This window comes from Entelurus aequoreus, linkage group LG20 (genome assembly GCF_033978785.1).
Source record: "Entelurus aequoreus isolate RoL-2023_Sb linkage group LG20, RoL_Eaeq_v1.1, whole genome shotgun sequence".
NCBI lineage: Eukaryota > Metazoa > Chordata > Actinopteri > Syngnathiformes > Syngnathidae > Entelurus > Entelurus aequoreus.
Window position 1 is genome coordinate 14,961,159 of NC_084750.1, and position 18,322 is coordinate 14,979,480.

General features: G+C 35.6%; 1 protein-coding gene across 1 annotated transcript in view; it reads right to left on the reverse strand.

Moving 5' to 3' along the window:
* LOC133635595 (twist-related protein-like) overlaps nucleotides 1–18,322 on the reverse strand; it is a 47,291-nt gene that overhangs the window by 23,180 nt on the left and 5,789 nt on the right. Inside the window, exon 2 of the transcript XR_009822083.1 lies at nucleotides 15,221–15,318. The gene's annotated coding sequence lies outside the window, so the exon portion shown is untranslated. The remainder of the gene's footprint in view (nucleotides 1–15,220; nucleotides 15,319–18,322) is intronic.

The following is an 18,322-nucleotide window of genomic DNA, read 5'->3' on the forward strand; positions in this document are numbered from 1 at the left end:
GTTTGCTCCAAAACTAGCATGTTAACATTAGCATGCTAGCAAGAGAGTCAAATAACAAGACTGTACATCTGCAAAATGAGCTCAAATAGCCAACATGCTAACAGTTACAACGTAAAAATATTGGAAATAGTCAATTTTGCTCAAAAACTAGCATGTTAACATTAGCATGCTAGCAAGAGAGTCAAATACCAAAACATGACTGTACATCTGCAAAATGAGCTCAAATAGCCAACATGCTAACAGTTAAAATGTCAAAATATTGGAAATATTGTCAAGTTTGCTCAAAAACTAGCATGTTAACATTAGCATGCTAGCAAGAGAGTCAAATAACAAAACATATAATTGTATATCTGCAAAATGAGCTCAAATAGCCAACATGCTAACAGGGAAAATGTCAAAATATTGGAAATATTGTCAAGTTTGCTCCAAAACTAGCATGTAAACATTAGCATGCTAGCAAGAGAGTCAAATAACAAAACATACTTGGCTCCAGCGCCCCCTGCGATCCCGAAAGGGACAAGCGGTAGAAAATGGATGGATGACTGTACATCTGCAAAATGAGCTCAAATAGCTAACATGCTAACAGTGAACGGGTGAAATGTCAAAAATATTTGCGGTGTGGAGCTGCAAAATGAGCTGAAAAGCTGCGATGAGCAAGTTGGGACTTTAGAAAACACTTAAAAGTGAAGTAAATTATATTTATATAGCGCTTTTCTCTAGTGACTCAAAGCACTTTTACATAGTGAAACCCAATATCTAAGTTACATTTCAAGCAGTGTGGGTGGCACTGGGAGCAGGTGGGTAAAGTGTCTTGCCCAAGGATGGCGGAAGCGGGAATCGAACCCGGAACCCTCAAGCTGCTGGCCACGGCCACTCTACCAACTGAGCAATGCCGCAGTGACACATTTAAAGAACGTTCCGGGTGACATTCCGACGATAAAATTGCAATAGTTTCCATATATTAGGCTCCTTTTTTTAAAAGTCCCCCCCCACAAAAGGACAAGCGGTAGAAAATGGATGGAACTAGAACTAGCACGCATATATCTAAAAAAAAAGGCTTTTTTTTTTTTTTTTTTAAAAAGAAGGGTTTCCAAGCTTTTTAAAAGCATCCACAGTCTGTGGTGCCCTCAGGTGGTCAGGGAGAGCGTTCCACAGGTCTCCCATTGTTCGTAGCTTTGTCCTCAGAGGTTGGAGGAGGTCAGTCTGTCCGGAGCAGAGGTGTCACGTGGAGGATTTGAGGGTGAGCAGTTCTTTGAGGTAGAGGGGGGGCATTTCCCTGGAATGCAGCTGAGAGGCTCCAGCACCCTGCAACACCACCCCAAAAGGGACAAGCGGTAGAAAATGGATGGATGGAACTAGAACGCATATTTCTAAAAAAAAAGGTTTTTTTTTTTTTTTTTTTTTTTTAAAAGAAGGGTTTCTAAGCCTTTTTTTTAAAAGCATCCACAGTCTGTGGTGCCCTCAGGTGGTCAGGGAGAGCGTTCCACGGGTCTCCCATTGTTCGTAGATTTGTCCTCGGAGGTTGGAGGAGGTCAGTCTGTCCGGAGCGGAGGTGTCCCGTGGAGGATTTGGGGGTGAGCAGTTCTTTGAGGTAGAGGGGGGGCATTTCCATGGAATGCAGCTGAGAGGCTCCAGCACCCCGCAACACCACCCCAAAAGGGACAAGCGGTAGAAAATAGATGGATGGATGGAACTAGAACTAGCACGCATATATCTAAAAAAAAAAGCCTTTTTTTTTAAAAAAGAAGGGTTTCTAAGCCTTTTTTAAAAAGCATCCACAGTCTGTGGTGCCCTCAGGTGGTCAGGGCCACCCCAAAAGGGACAAGCGGTAGAAAATGGAAGGATGGATGGGAACTAGAACTAGCACGCATATATCTAAAAAAAAAAAAGGCTTTTTTTTTTTAAAAGAAGGGTTTCTAAGCCTTTTTTTTTTTATAAAAAGCATCCACAGTCTGTGGTGCCCTCAGGTGGTCAGGGAGAGCGTTCCACAGGTCTCCCATTGTTCATAGCTTTGTTGTCCCAAAAGGGACAAGCGGTAGAAAATGGAAGGATGGATGGAACTCGAACTAGCACGCATATATCTAAAAAAAAACAATGCTTTTTTTTTTTTTTAAAAGAAGGGTTTCTAAGCCTTTTTTAAAAAGCATCCACAGTCTGTGGTGCCCTCAGGTGGTCAGGGCCACCCCAAAAGGGACAAGCGGTAGAAAATGGAAGGATGGATGTAACTCCAACTAGCACGCATATATCTAAAAAAAAAAAACCGCTTTTTTTAAAAAGAAGGGTTTCTAAGCCTTTTTTTTTAAAAGCATCCACAGTCTGTGGTGCCCTCAGGTGGTCAGGGAGAGCGTTTCACGGGTCTCCCATTGTTCGTAGCTTTGTCCTCGGAGGTCAGTCTGTCCGGAGCGGAGGTGTCCCGTGGAGGATTTGGGGGTGAGCAGTTCTTTGAGGCAGATGGGGGGCATTTTCATGGAATGCAGCTGAGAGGCTCCACCACCCCGCAACACCACCCCAAAAGGGACAAGCGGTAGAAAATGGATGGATGGAACTAGAACGCATATATCTAAAAAAAAAAAGGTTTTTTTTTTGTTTTTGTTTTTTAAAAAGAAGAGTTTCTAAGCCTTTTTTTTAAAGCATCCACAGTCTGTGGTGCTCTCAGGTGGTCAGGGAGAGCGTTCCACGGGTCTCCCATTGTTCGTAGCTTTGTCCTCGGAGGTTGGAGGAGGTCAGTCTGTCCGGAGCGGAGGTGTCGCGTGGAGGATTTGGGGGGTGAGCAGTTCTTTGAGGTAGAGGGGGGGGCATTTCCCTGGAATGCAGCTGAGAGGCTCCACCACCCCGCAACACCACCCCAAAAGGGACAAGCGGTAGAAAATGGATGGAACTAGAACTAGCATGCATATATCTAAAAAAAAAAAAAAAAGGCTTTTTTTTTTTTTTTTTTTAAAGAAGGGTTTCTAAGCCTTTTTTAAAAATCATCCACGGTCTGTGGTGCCCTCAGGTGGTCAGGGCCACCCCAAAAGGGACGAGCGGTAGGAAATGGATGGAACTAGATCTAGCACGCATATATCTAAAAAAAAAAAAGGCTTTTTTTTTTTTTTTTAAAAGAAGGGTTTCTAAGCCTTTTTTAAAAAGCATCCACAGTCTGTGGTGCCCTCAGGTGGCCAGGGCCACCCCAAAAGGGACAAGCGGTAGAAAATGGATGGATGGATGGGAACTAGAACTAGCATGCATATATCTAAAAAAAAAGGCTTTTTTTTTTTAAAAAGAAGGGTTTTTTAGCCTTTTTTTAAAAGCATCCACAGTCTGTGTTGCCCTCAGGTGGTCAGGGCCACACCAAAAGGGACAAGCAGTAGAAAATGGAAGGATGGATGTAACTCCACCTAGCACGCATATCTAAAAAAAACCCCGCTTTTTTTTTTAAAAAGAAGGGTTTCTAAGCCTTTTTTTAAAAGCATCCACGGTCTGTGGTGCCCTCAGGTGGTCAGGGCCACCCCAAAAGGGACGAGCGGTAGGAAATGGATGGAACTAGATCTAGCACGCATATATCTAAAAAAAAAAAAGGCTTTTTTTTTTTTTTTTAAAAGAAGGGTTTCTAAGCCTTTTTTAAAAAGCATCCACAGTCTGTGGTGCCCTCAGGTGGCCAGGGCCACCCCAAAAGGGACAAGCGGTAGAAAATGGAAGGATGGATGTAACTCGAACTAGCACGCATATATCTAAAAAAAAAGGCTTTTTTTTTTAAAAGAAGGGTTTCTAAGCCTTTTAAAAAAAGCATCCACAGTCTGCGGTGCCCTCAGGTGGTCAGGGCCACCCCAAAAGGGACAAGCGGTAGAAAATGGAAAGATGGATGTAACTCAAACTAGCACGCATATATCTAAAAAAAAAAACCCGCTTTTTTAAAAAAGAAGGGTTTCTAAGCCTTTTTTTAAAAGCATCCACAGTCTGTGGTGCCCTCAGGTGGTCAGGGCCACCCCAAAAGGGACAAGCGGTAGAAAATGGATGGATGGATGGAACTAGAACTTTTTTTTTAAAAAGAAGGGTTTCTAAGTCTTTTTTTAAAAAAAGCATCCACAGTCTGTGGTGCCCTCAGGTGGTCAGGGCCACCCCAAAAGGGACAAGCGGTAGAAAATGGATGGATGGATGGAACTAGAACTATAACTTTTTTTTTTAAAAGAAGGGTTTCTAAGTCTTTTTAAAAAAAAGCATCCACAGTCTGTGGTGCCCTCAGGTGGTCAGGGCCACCCCAAAAGGGACAAGCGGTAGAAAATGGATGGATGGAATGTAAGTTCTGCATGTGATTATTCATGATTGCTCAATAAAAACAGGTGCAGGTGTTCACGTTGAGTCCACTAGTCATAACGAACAGGTCTTACACTGAAAGTACTCCCCAAGTCATGCTGGGCTCGGGTCCTCCAGCAGGTCCTCCATGAAGGCGATGTAGACCATGGCCAGCCGCAGGGTCTCGATGCGGGACAACCTCTTCTCGTAGGCGAACGTGGGCACTTTCTTCCTGAGGGCGTCGAAGGCCTCGTTCAGGCTGAACATCCGCTTCCTCTCCCGCACGTTGGCCGCCTGCCGCTGCACCACCGTGACGGTCCTCCTGCGCTTGGACCCGCCGGGGCCCGGGCTCCCGTCCTCCGGGCTCGCCGGACTCTCCTCCGCCGGCTCCGTGGCGCGGCCGACGTGGTTCACCAGTCGGATGAAGGTGGAGTCCAGGGTCTGCATCCTGGAGGTCCTGGCCGTCCTTTAAAGCGCGCTCAGGAGAGCATCTCTTTAGTCCCAATCCGGATGGAGCGCGACAGGGGCCAGATCCTCCTTGGCCAAGGTCCAGAGGCCCTTCCTGCGGTTTCAATAAGCGCCGTGCAAGTGACACACAAAACATTTCCCTCAAGTGGCCCGAGCAGAACCTCTCCCAGTGACGCTTGTGAGGGGGCGGGAGGGTCCTGAGTCCCTGAGTCCTGAGTCCTGACAGGAGGGTCACACAGTCCTGTTTGCACTTTTCCCTTCTTCACTTTCAGCAAACACAACATTCCCTAGCAGCAAAAAGCTTTTCTGTTGCAAATGGGAGCAAATAGGTGTGAGTTCCCATGGCAGGGGGGGGGGGGGAGACTCTGGACCTGGGGTGTGGGTCTCAGTGCTGGCTCAGAAAGACCCCGTCAAGGTCCATGATGATGCTTCTTCTGACACTTTAGGAGTTGGGGTTTTTTTGTGCTACACTGCAAAAACTAAAATATACGTAAGATAAAATATCTCAAATAAGGGTGATATTTGCTTATTTTCTGTCTGATAAGATCATTCTTTTTATGTTGGAGTGTTTTACTTGTTTTAAGTGTTTTGGTCCTAAATGATGTCAGTAAGATATTACAGCTTGTTGCTGAGATGTGATGACCTATAGAATATCAACTGATGTGTCATCAACACTCACAAGTAGGGATGTCCGATAATGGCTTTTTGCCGATATTCCGATATTGTCCAACTCTTTAATTACCGATACCGATATCAACCGATATATGCAGTCGTGGAATTAACACATTATTATGCCTAATTTGGACAACCATGTATGGTGAAGATAAGGTACTTTAAAAAAAAAATAAAATAAAATAAGATAACTAAATTAAAAACATTTTCTTGAATAAAAAAGAAAGTAAAACAATATAAAAACAGTTACATAGAAACTAGTAATGAATGAAAATGAGTAAAATTAACTGTTAAAGGTTAGTACTATTAGTGGAGCAGCAGCACGCACAATCATGTGTGCTTACGGACTGTATCCCTTGCAGACTGTATTGATATATATTGATATATAATGTAGGAACCAGAATATTGATAACAGAAAGAAATGGGGGGAGGGAGTTTTTTTGGGTTGGTGCACTAATTGTAAGTGTATCTTGTGTTTTTTTATGGTGATTTAATAAAAAAAACAAAAAAAACAAAACCGATACAGATAATAAAAAAAACGATACCGATAATTTCCGATATTACATTTTAACGCGTTTATCCCTACTCACAAGTATAAAACTACTTTTTTAAAGGCCTACTGAAATGAAATTTTTCTTATTTAAACGGGGATAGCAGATCCATTCTATGTGTCATACTTGATCATTTCGCGATATTGCCATATTTTTGCTGAAAGGATTTAGTATAGAACAACGACGATAAAGATCGCAACTTTTGGTATCTGATAAAAAAAAAGGCTTGCCTAGGGATGTCCGATAAATGCGTTAAAATGTAATATCGGAAATTAACGGTATCGGTTTTTTATTATCTGCATCGTTTTTTTTGTTTGTTTTTTATTTTTTATTAAATCAACATAAAAAACACAAGATACACTTACAATTAGTGCACCAACCCAAAAAACCTCCCTCCCCCATTTACACTCATTCACACAAAAGGGTTGTTTCTTTCTGTTATTAATATTCTGGTTCCTACATTATATATCAATATATATCAATACAGTCTGCAAGGGATACAGTCCGTAAGCACACATGATTGTGCGTGCTGCTGCTCCACTAATAGTACTAACCTTTAACACTTAATGTTACTCATTTTCATTCATTACTAGTTTCTATGTAACTGTTTTTATATTGTTGTACTTTCTTTTTTATTCAAGAAAATGTTTTTAATTTAGTTATCTTATTTTATTTATTTTTTTAAAAAGTACCTTATCTTCACCATACATGGTTGTCCAAATTAGGCATAATAATGTGTTAATTCCACGACTGTATATATCGGTTGATATCGGTATCGGTTGATATCGGTATCAGTAATTAAAAGTTGGACAATATCGGAATATCGGATATCGGCAAAAAGCCATTATCGGACATCCCTACTCACAAGTATAAAACTACTTTTTTAAAGGCCTACTGAAATGAAATTTTTCTTATTTAAACGGGGATAGCAGATCCATTCTATGTGTCATACTTGATCATTTCGCAATATTGCCATATTTTTGCTGAAAGGATTTAGTATAGAACGACGACGATAAAGATCGCAACTTTTGGTATCTGATAAAAAAAAGGCTTGCCTAGGGATGTCCGATAATATCGGCCGATAAATGCGTTAAAATGTCATATCGGAAATTATCGGTATCGGTTTTTTATTATCTGTATCGTTTTTTTTGTAATTTTATTTTTTTTAATTAAATCCACATAAAAAACACAAGATACACTTACAATTAGTGCACCAACCCAAAAAACCTCCCTCCCCCATTTACACTCATTCACACAAAAGGGTTGTTTCTTTCTGTTATTAATATTCTGGTTCCTACATTATATATCAATATATATCAATACAGTCTGCAAGGGATACAGTCCGTAAGCACACATGATTGTGCGTGCTGCTGGTCCACTAATAGTACTAACCTTTAACAGTTAATTTTACTCATTTTCATTCATTACTAGTTTCTATGTAACTGTTTTTATATTGTTTTACTTTCTTTTTTATTCAAGAAAATGTTTTTAATTTAGTTATCTTATTATTATTATTTTTTTAAAAAGTACCTTATCTTCACCATACATGGTTGTCCAAATTAGGCATAATAATGTGTTAATTCCACGACTGTATACATCGGTTGATATCGGTATCGGTTGATATCGGTATCGGTAATTAAAGAGTTGGACAATATCGGAATATCGGATATCGGCAAAAAGCCATTATCGGACATCCCTACTCACAAGTATAAAACTACTTTTTTAAAGGCCTACTGAAATGAAATTTTTCTTATTTAAACGGGGATAGCAGATCCATTCTATGTGTCATACTTGATCATTTCGCGATATTGCCATATTTTTGCTGAAAGGATTTAGTAGAGAACATCGACGATAAAGATCGCAACTTTTGGTATCTGATAAAAAAAAGGCTTGCCTAGGGATGTCCGATAATATCGGCCGGCCGATAAATGCGTTAAAATGTAATATCTGAAATTATCGGTATCGGTTTTTTATTATCTGTATCGTTTTTTTTATTAAATCAACATAAAAAACACAAGATACACTTACAATTAGTGCACCAACCCAAAAAACCTCCCTCCCCCCATTTCTTTCTGTTATCAATATTCTGGTTCCTACATTATATATCAATATATATCAATACAGTCTGCAAGGGATACAGTCCGTAAGCACACATGATTGTGCGTGCTGCTGCTCCACTAATAGTACTAACCTTTAACAGTTCATTTTACAAATTTGCATTAATTACTAGTTTCTATGTAACTGTTTTTATATTGTTTTACTTTCTTTTTTATTTAAGAAAATGTTTTTAATTTAGTTATCTTATTTTATTATTTTTTTTAAAAAGTACCTTATCTTCACCATACCTGGTTGTCCAAATTAGGCATAATAATGTGTTAATTCCACGACTATATACATCGGTTGATATCGGTATCGGTTGATATCGGTATCAGTAATTAAAGAGTTGGACAATATCGGAATATCGGATATCGGCAAAAAGCCATTATCGGACATCCCTACTCACAAGTATAAAACTACTTTTTTAAAGGCCTACTGAAATGAAATTTTTCTTATTTAAACGGGGATAGCAGATCCATTCTATGTGTCATACTTGATCATTTTGCGATATTGCCATATTTTTGCTGAAAGGATTTAGTATAGAACAACGACGATAAAGATCGCAACTTTTGGTATCTGATAAAAAAAAGGCTTGCCTAGGGATGTCCGATAATATCGGCCGGCCGATATTATCGGCCGATAAATGCGTTAAAATGTAATATCGGAAATTATCGGTATCGGGTTTTTTATTATCTGTATCGTTTTTTTTGTTTTTTATTTTTATTAAATCAACATAAAAAACACAAGATACACTTACAATTAGTGCACCAACCCAAAAAACCTCCCTCCCCCCATTTACACTCATTCACATTCAAGGGTTGTTTCTTTCTGTTATCAATATTCTGGTTCCTACATTATATATCAATATATATCAATACAGTCTGCAAGGGATACAGTCCGTAAGCACACATGATTGTGCGTGCTGCTGCTCCACTAATAGTACTAACCTTTAACAGTTAATTTTACTCATTTTCATTCATTACTAGTTTCTATGTAACTGTTTTTATATTGTTTTACTTTCTTTTTTATTCAAGAAAATGTTTTTAATTTATTTATCTTATTTTATTTGATTCATTTTTTTAAAAAGTACCTTATCTTCACCATACCTGGTTGTCCAAATTAGGCATAATAATGTGTTAATTCCACGACTGTATATATCGGTTGATATCGGTATCGGTTGATATCGGTATCGGTAATTAAAGAGTTGGACAATATCGGAATATCGGATATCGGCAAAAAGCCATTATCGGACATCCCTACTCACAAGTATAAAACTACTTTTTTAAAGGCCTACCGAAATGAAATTTTTCTTATTTAAACGGGGATAGCAGATCCATTCTATGTGTCATACTTGATCATTTCGCGATATTGCCATATTTTTGCTGAAAGGATTTAGTATAGAACAACGCCGATAAAGATCGCAACTTTTGGTATCTGATAAAAAAAAGGCTTGCCTAGGGATGTCCGATAATATCGGCCGGCCGATATTATCGGCCGATAAATGCGTTAAAATGTAATATCGGAAATTATCGGTATCGGTTTTTTATTATCTGTATCGTTTTTTTTTGGGGTTTTTTATTAAATCAACATAAAAAACAAGATACACTTACAATTAGTGCACCAACCCAAAAAACCTCCCTCTCCCCATTTATTTCTGTTATCAATATTCTGGTTCCTACATTATATATCAATATATATCAATACAGTCTGCAAGGGATACAGTCCGTAAGCACACATGATTGTGCGTGCTGCTGCTCCACTAATAGTACTAACCTTTAACACTTAATTTTACTCATTTTCATTCATTACTAGTTTCTATGTAACTGTTTTTATATTGTTTTACTTTCTTTTTTTATTCAAGAAAATGTTTTTAATTTAGTTATCTTATTTTATTTTTATTTTTTTTAAAAGTACCTTATCTTCACCATACCTGGTTGTCCAAATTAGGCATAATGTGTTAATTCCACGACTGTATACATCGGTTGATATCGGTATCGGTTGATATCGGTATCGGTAATTAAAGAGTTGGACAATATCGGAATATCGGATATCGGCAAAAAGCCATTATCGGACATCCCTACTCACAAGTATAAAACTACTTTTTTAAAGGCCTACAGAAATGAAATTTTTCTTATTTAAACGGGGATAGCAGATCCATTCTATGTGTCATACTTGATCATTTCGCGATATTGCCATATTTTTGCTGAAAGGATTTAGTAGAGAACATCGACGATAAAGATCGCAACTTTTGGTATCTGATAAAAAAAAGGCTTGCCTAGGGATGTCCGATAATATCGGCCGATAAATGCGTTAAAATGTAATATCGGAAATTATCGGTATCGGTTTTTTATTATCTGTATCGTTTTGTTTTTTTTGTTTTTTTTTGTTTTGTTTTTTTTATTAAATCCACATAAAAAACACAAGATACACTTACAATTAGTGCACCAACCCAAAAAACCTCCCTCCCCCATTTACACTCATTCACACAAAAGGGTTGTTTCTTTCTGTTATTAATATTCTGGTTCCTACATTATATATCAATATATATCAATACAGTCTGCAAGGGATACAGTCCGTAAGCACACATGATTGTGCGTGCTGCTGCTCCACTAATAGTACTAACCTTTAACACTTAATTTTACTCATTTTCATTAATTACTAGTTTCTATGTAACTGTTTTTATATTGTTTTACTTTCTTTTTTATTCAAGAAAATGTTTTTAATTTATTTATCTTATTTTATTTGATTCATTTTTTAAAAAAGTACCTTATCTTCACCATACCTGGTTGTCCAAATTAGGCATAATAATGTGTTAATTCCACGACTGTATATATCGGTTGATATCGGTATCGGTTGATATCGGTATCGGTAATTAAAGAGTTGGACAATATCGGCAAAAAGCCATTATCGGACATCCCTATTATTAAGTATATTAAGTATTTGGCCACCCATTAGAGATGTCCGATAATATGGGACTGCCGATATTATCGACCGATTAATGCTTTAAAATGTAATATCGGAAATTATGGGTTATCGGTTTCAAAAAGTAAAATTTATGACTTTTTAAAACACAGCTGTGCACTGCAAAAAGTCAGTGTTCAAAAACAAGAAAAAAAAATACAAAAATAAGGGTATTTTATTTGAACTAAGCAAAATTATCTGCCAATAGAACAAGAACATGTGGCTTGTCAAGACTTTCCAAAACAAGTAAAATTAGCTAACCTCAATGGACCCAAAAATAGCTTAAAATAAGTATATTCTCACTTTTTTTCTCAAGTGCACTTTTCTTGGTAGAAAAAAAAAAAGAGACCTTTTTGCTCAATATGTTGAAAAATATTCATAAATGAAGTAAATGCTAGTGCCATTATCTTGACATAATGATATGCGCTCGGCATTACATTTCTTGAAACCAGCAAACTTATATTAAAAACTAATTTATTGTTCTTAATGGAAAGGCAACAAGGCAACATCTTGTTACTCTCGGGGTCTCCTAGCCGCTCAGGCAAATCATATTGTCTAAAGATGCATTTTTCCATGGATAACATGACATCATCGCGCCAAGTGCGTGCTCTTTCAGTCAATTAGTGCGCATATATATATATATATATATATATATATATATATATATATATATATATATATATATATACAGTATATATACATTTTTTAAATTGTAATTTTAAAGAATTTATCTGAATGTGCATGAACTATTTCTGTTCAAAATTGTTAAAAATGTCACATGTTAAATGTTTGAATATTAACTGTCAGTTTACTGTACTGTGCCAACTGTACTACTATATGAGTGCGTCTTTTCTATTGTTTCATTGAAAATAAAACAGCAAAGTCCATTTGGCTGTCATCTGTTTTAATTATGAGACACAATTGTGTCAAAGTCATGATTTTTTTTTTTTCATGCTTGAAATAAGAAATGATTACTTTAAAAAAGTAGTTTTATACTTGTGAGTGTTGATGACACAACAGTTGATATTCTAGTTTCAAGCATGTTTTACTCAATATAGGTCATCACATCTCAGCAACAAGCTGTAATATCTTACTGAGATCATTTAGGACCAAAACACATAAAACAAGTAAAACACTAACATAAAATCTGCTTAGTGAGAAGAATTATTATATCAGACAGAAAATAAGCAAATATCACCCTTATTTGAGATATTTCATCTTAGTTACATTTCACTTTTTGCAGTGTACGGAGTGGTACACGGACGTAGGGAGAAGTACAGAGCGCCAATAAACCTTAAAGGCACTGCCTTTGTGTGCCGGCCCAGTCACATAATATCTACGGCTTTTCCCACACACAAGTGAATGCAACGCATACTTAGGTCAACAGCCATACAGGTCACACTGAGGGGTGACCGTATAAACAACTTTAACACTGTTACAAATATGCGCCACACTGTGAACTCACACCAAACAAGAATGACAAACACATTCCGACAACATAAACACAACAGAACAAATACCCAGAACCCCTTGCAGCACTAACTCTTCCGGGACGCTACAATATACACCCCCCGCTACCACCAAACCCCCCCCCCCCCCACCTCAACCTCCTCATGCTCTCTCAGGGAGAGCATGTCCCAAATTCCAAGCTGCTGTTTTGAGGCATGTTAAAAAAAAATAATGCACTTTGTGACTTCAATAATAAATATGGCAGTGCCATGTTGGCATTTTTTTCCATAACGTGAGTTGATTTATTTTGGAAAACCTTGTTACATTGTTTAATGCAGTGGTCCCCAACCTTTTTGCACTTGCGGACCGGTCAATGCCTGAAAATTTGTCCCACGGACCGGGGGAATTATTTTTTTATTTTTTAGGTTTTTTTTTGTCATAAAGAAATACAATCATGTGTGCTTACGGACTGTATCCCTGCAGATTGTATTGATTTGTATTGATATATCATGTATATATTGTGTTTTTTATGTTGATTCAATTAAAAAAAAAAATTAAAAAAAATTAAAAAAAAATTTTTTTTGAACTTCTTGTGAGGCCGCGGCCCGGTAACAATCGGTCCACGGACCGGTACCGGGCCGCGGCCCGGTGGTTGGGGACCGCTGGTTTAATGCATCCAGCGGGGCATCACAACAAAATTAGGCATAATAATGTGTTAATTCCACCACTGTATACATCGGTATCGGTTGATATCGGAATCGGTATTTAAGAGTTGGACAATATCGGAATATCGGTTATCGGCAAAAAAAAGCCAGTGATTTCCAGCGTGGAACTGTCATAGGATGCCACCTGTGCAACAAAAGTATTGAAATTTCCTCGCCCCTAAATATTCCAGAGTCAACTTTATTATAAGAAACTGGAAGAGTTTGGGAACAACAGCAACTCAGCCACCAAGTGGTAGTCCACGTAAACTGACAGAGAGGGGTCAGTGCAAAGACTTTCTGCACGGTCAGTTGCTACAGAGCTCCAAACCTCATTGTGACCTTCCAATCAGCCCACGTACAGTACGCAGAGAGCTTCATGGAATGGGTTTCCATGGCCGTGCAGCTGCATCTAAGCCATACATCACCAAGCGTGGGATACGGTGGTGTAAAGAACGTCGCCACTGGACTCTAGAGCAGTGGAGACGCCTTCTCTGGACTGACGAATCACACTTTTCCATCTGGCAATCTGACGGACCAGTCTGGGTTTGGAGGTTGCCAGGAGAACAGTACACTTCGGACTGCATTGTGCCCAGTGTGACATTTGGTGGAGGAGGAATTATGGTGCGGGGTTGTTTTTTCAGGAGTTGGGCTTGGCCCCTTAGTTCCAGTGACAGGAACTTTGAATGCTCCAGGATACCAAAACATTTTGGACAATTCAACTTCATATGTGAGTCAAGGCAGGTGGCCAAATACTTTTGGCAATATAGTGTACATATCCGGGCACACCAGTATTTAATCACCACATTTTAGAGGAAATAGATCATTTTGCATACATAAGCCGCAGATAAATAAATACCACCACTAGGGTTGTGCGGTATACCAGTACTAGGATAGTATCGTGGTACTAATGAATTAAAAAATGGTACTATACTCTGTTTGAAAAGTACCGTGCATGACGTCACGTCATAACATTGCTGGTTTTACAAGCAGGGGAGCATGTTCGGCAGCGCACACACACAGAGTACTTACAAGCAGACGCAGTGTGTAGACAGAAAAGGGAGAACGGACGCATTTTGGTGTAAAAAGTAAAGATAAAGGTGAAGTTATAACACTGAAACGCCCTCAGCGGCTAACATCCACCCGCAGTCTGCGGTGTTTTAGTTACTTCTAAATCACTAACCCTCGTCTCCATGGCGACGAATAAAGTACGTTTCTTACAAGTAGCATTATCACTGGAGGACGTGGAATAGCTAAACATGCTTCACTACACACCGTAGGAGGATACAATAGCTCACCGGCGTCACAATGTAAACAAACGTCATGGGTGGATCTACACCTGACATCCACTGTAATGATACCAAGTACAAGAGCGTATCTAGTCGATACTACTATGATTACATCGATATTTTTTATCGTCACAAAATGTTTATAAAGTCAGGAAATACGTCTTTGGACACATAAGGACTTTGAATATGACCAATGTATGATCCTGTAACTACTTGGTATCGGATCGATACCTAAATGTGTGGTATCATCCAAAACTAATGTAAAGTATCAAAGAAGAGAAGAATAAGTGATTATTACATTTTAACAGAAGTGTAGATAGAACATGTTGAAACAGAAAAAAATCAGATATTAACAATAAATGAACAAGTAGATTAATAATCAATTTTTACAGTTTGTCCTTTATAATGTGTACAAAATAATAGGTGTATAAATGACACAATATGTTACTGCATACGTCAGCAGACTAATTAGGAGTCTTTGTTTGTTTACTTACTACTAAAAGACAAGTTGTCTAGTATGTTCACTATTTTATTTAAGCACTAAATTGCAATAATAAACATATGTTTCATGTACACTAAGATTTTTTGTTAAAATAAAGCCAATAATGCCATTTTTTTGTGGTATCAAAAAGTATTGAAATACATTTTGGTATCAGGACAATCCTAACCACCACATTTGAGAAGAAATAGATCATTTTACATACATAAAGCTGCAGATATAAACCAGTACGAAAGGCTTTGTAAATGTTTATTTACGTACCTTAAATGTTCCCAAGCGGCGCCTGTCACGGACGCTCGCTCTCCAATCAGCAGACAGACTCCATACCTCCACGGTGACGACTGGGCGAGTTTGTGAAACTGAAACAATACAAAAAGAGCGCAGTTGTAGGTGAATAATGCCAACACATTATTAACATGTTGGCATATTAGCACGAAAACACTGCAGACATCACACATGGGAGGGTTTAGTAAGTATGAATTGCTTTAGTTATATTGTAAAATAGTAAGTATGAATTGCTTTAGTTATATTGTAATATAGTAAGTATGAATTGCTTTAGTTATATTGTAAAATAGTAAGTATAAATTGCTTTAGTTATATTGTAAAATAGTAAGTATAAATTGCTTTAGTTATATTGTAAAATAGTAAGTATTAATTGCTTTAGTTATATAGTAAAATAGTAAGTATGAATTGCTTTAGTTATATTGTAAAATAGTAAGTATGAATTGCTTTAGTTATATTGTAAAATAGTAAGTATAAATTGCTTTAGTTATATTGTAAAATAGTAAGTATTAATTGCTTTAGTTATATAGTAAAATAGTAAGTATGAATTGCTTTAGTTATATTGTAAAATAGTAAGTATAAATTGCTTTAGTTATATTGTAAAATAGTAAGTTAAATTGCTTTAGTTATATTGTAAATTATTAAGTATAAATTGCTTTAGTTATATTGTAAAATAGTAAGTATAAATTGCTTTAGTTATATTGTAATATAGTAAGTATGAATTGCTTTAGTTATATTGTAATATAGTAAGTATGAATTGCTTTAGTTATATTGTAAAATAGTAAGTATGAATTGCTTTAGTTATATTGTAATATAGTAAGTATGAATTGCTTTAGTTATATTGTAAAATAGTAAGTATGAATTGCTTTAGTTATATTGTAAAATAGTAAGTATGAATTGCTTTAGTTATATTGTAAAATAGTAAGTATAAATTGCTTTAGTTATATTGTAAAATAGTAAGTATTAATTGCTTTAGTTATATAGTAAAATAGTAAGTATGAATTGCTTTAGTTATATTGTAAAATAGTAAGTATAAATTGCTTTAGTTATATTGTAAAATAGTAAGTATAAATTGCTTTAGTTATATTGTAAAATAGTAAGTTAAATTGCTTTAGTTATATTGTAAATTATTAAGTATAAATTGCTTTAGTTATATTGTAAAATAGTAATTATAAATTGCTTTAGTTATATTGTAATATAGTAAGTATGAATTGCTTTAGTTATATTGTAATATAGTAAGTATGAATTGCTTTAGTTATATTGTAAAATAGTAAGTATAAATTGCTTTAGTTATATTGTAAAATAGTAAGTTAAATTGCTTTAGTTATATTGTAAATTATTAAGTATAAATTGCTTTAGTTATATTGTAAAATAGTAATTATAAATTGCTTTAGTTATATTGTAATATAGTAAGTATGAATTGCTTTAGTTATATTGTAATATAGTAAGTATGAATTGCTTTAGTTATATTGTAAAATAGTAAGTATGAATTGCTTTAGTTATATTGTAATATAGTAAGTATGAATTGCTTTAGTTATATTGTAAAATAGTAAGTATGAATTGCTTTAGTTATATTGTAAAATAGTAAGTATGAATTGCTTTAGTTATATTGTAAAATAGTAAGTATAAATTGCTTTAGTTATATTGTAAAATAGTAAGTATTAATTGCTTTAGTTATATAGTTAAATAGTAAGTATGAATTGCTTTAGTTATATTGTAAAATAGTAAGTATAAATTGCTTTAGTTATATTGTAAAATAGTAAGTTAAATTGCTTTAGTTATATTGTAAATTATTAAGTATAAATTGCTTTAGTTATATTGTAAAATAGTAAGTATAAATTGCTTTAGTTATATTGTAATATAGTAAGTATAAATTGCTTTAGATATATTGTAAAATAGTAAGTATAAATTGCTTTAGTTATATTGTAAAATAGTAAGTATGAATTGCTTTAGTTATATTGTAAAATAGTAAGTCTGAATTGCTTTAGTTATATTGTAAAATAGTAAGTCTGAATTGCTTTAGTTATATTGTAAAATAGTAAGCATAAATTGCTGTAGTTATATTGTAAAATAGTAAGTATAAATTGCTTTAGTATGAATTGCTTTAGTTATATTGTAAAATAGTAAGTATGAATTGCATTAGTAAATATTGTAAAATAGTAAGTATAAATTGCTTTAGTTATATTGTAAAATAGTAAGCATAAATTGCTGTAGTTATATTGTAAAATAGTAAGTATAAATTGCTTTAGTATGAATTGCTTTAGTTATATTGTAAAATAGTAAGTCTGAATTGCTTTAGTTATATTGTAAAATAGTAAGTATAAATTGCTTTAGTTATATTGTAAAATAGTAAGTATAAATTGCTTTAGTTATATTGTAAAATAGTAAGTATAAATTGCTTTAGTTATATTGTAAAATAGTAAGTATAAATTTCTTTAGTTATATTGTAAAATAGTAAGTATAAATTGCTTTAGTTATATTGTAAAATAGTAAATATAAATTGCTTTAGTTATATTGTAAAATAGTAAGTATGAATTGCTTTAGTTATATTGTAAAATAGTAAGTCTGAATTTCTTTAGTTATATTATAAAATAGTAAGTATAAATTGCTTTAGTTATATTGTAAAACTTACAGAATGCTTGTAGGTAGTTTTGACTGCAAGATGCAGCAGACGAGGGGCAGATAGTGAGTAAAAATAATTTTCTTTAACGTAACAAAAGACAACACACTCAGTTAGCTGCACTCTCCTTCTTTTGTTCTTTTGTTTCCTCCGAGTTAAGGCACAAGACTTCTTTAGTTGATCAATAGAGTCGTAGTAGTGCAAAACGATGATCTAAATAAGAGACTGGTTGGCTACCAGGTACAAGTGTGTCTAGGTTGCCAATCAAGGAAAGGGGATGGAGCCACTACTCAGAGGACAGACAGGAAGTGAAACTACAAAATAAGAGTACTGGAGATGAACTAAAACAACACACAAAAGGGGTGTGACACGAACATTGTTTGGAGAAATGAATGAAAAATCCTTTCTAACAGAAACACTATAGATGGATAGTAGACGACAAGGCACTTATACTTCCGGTT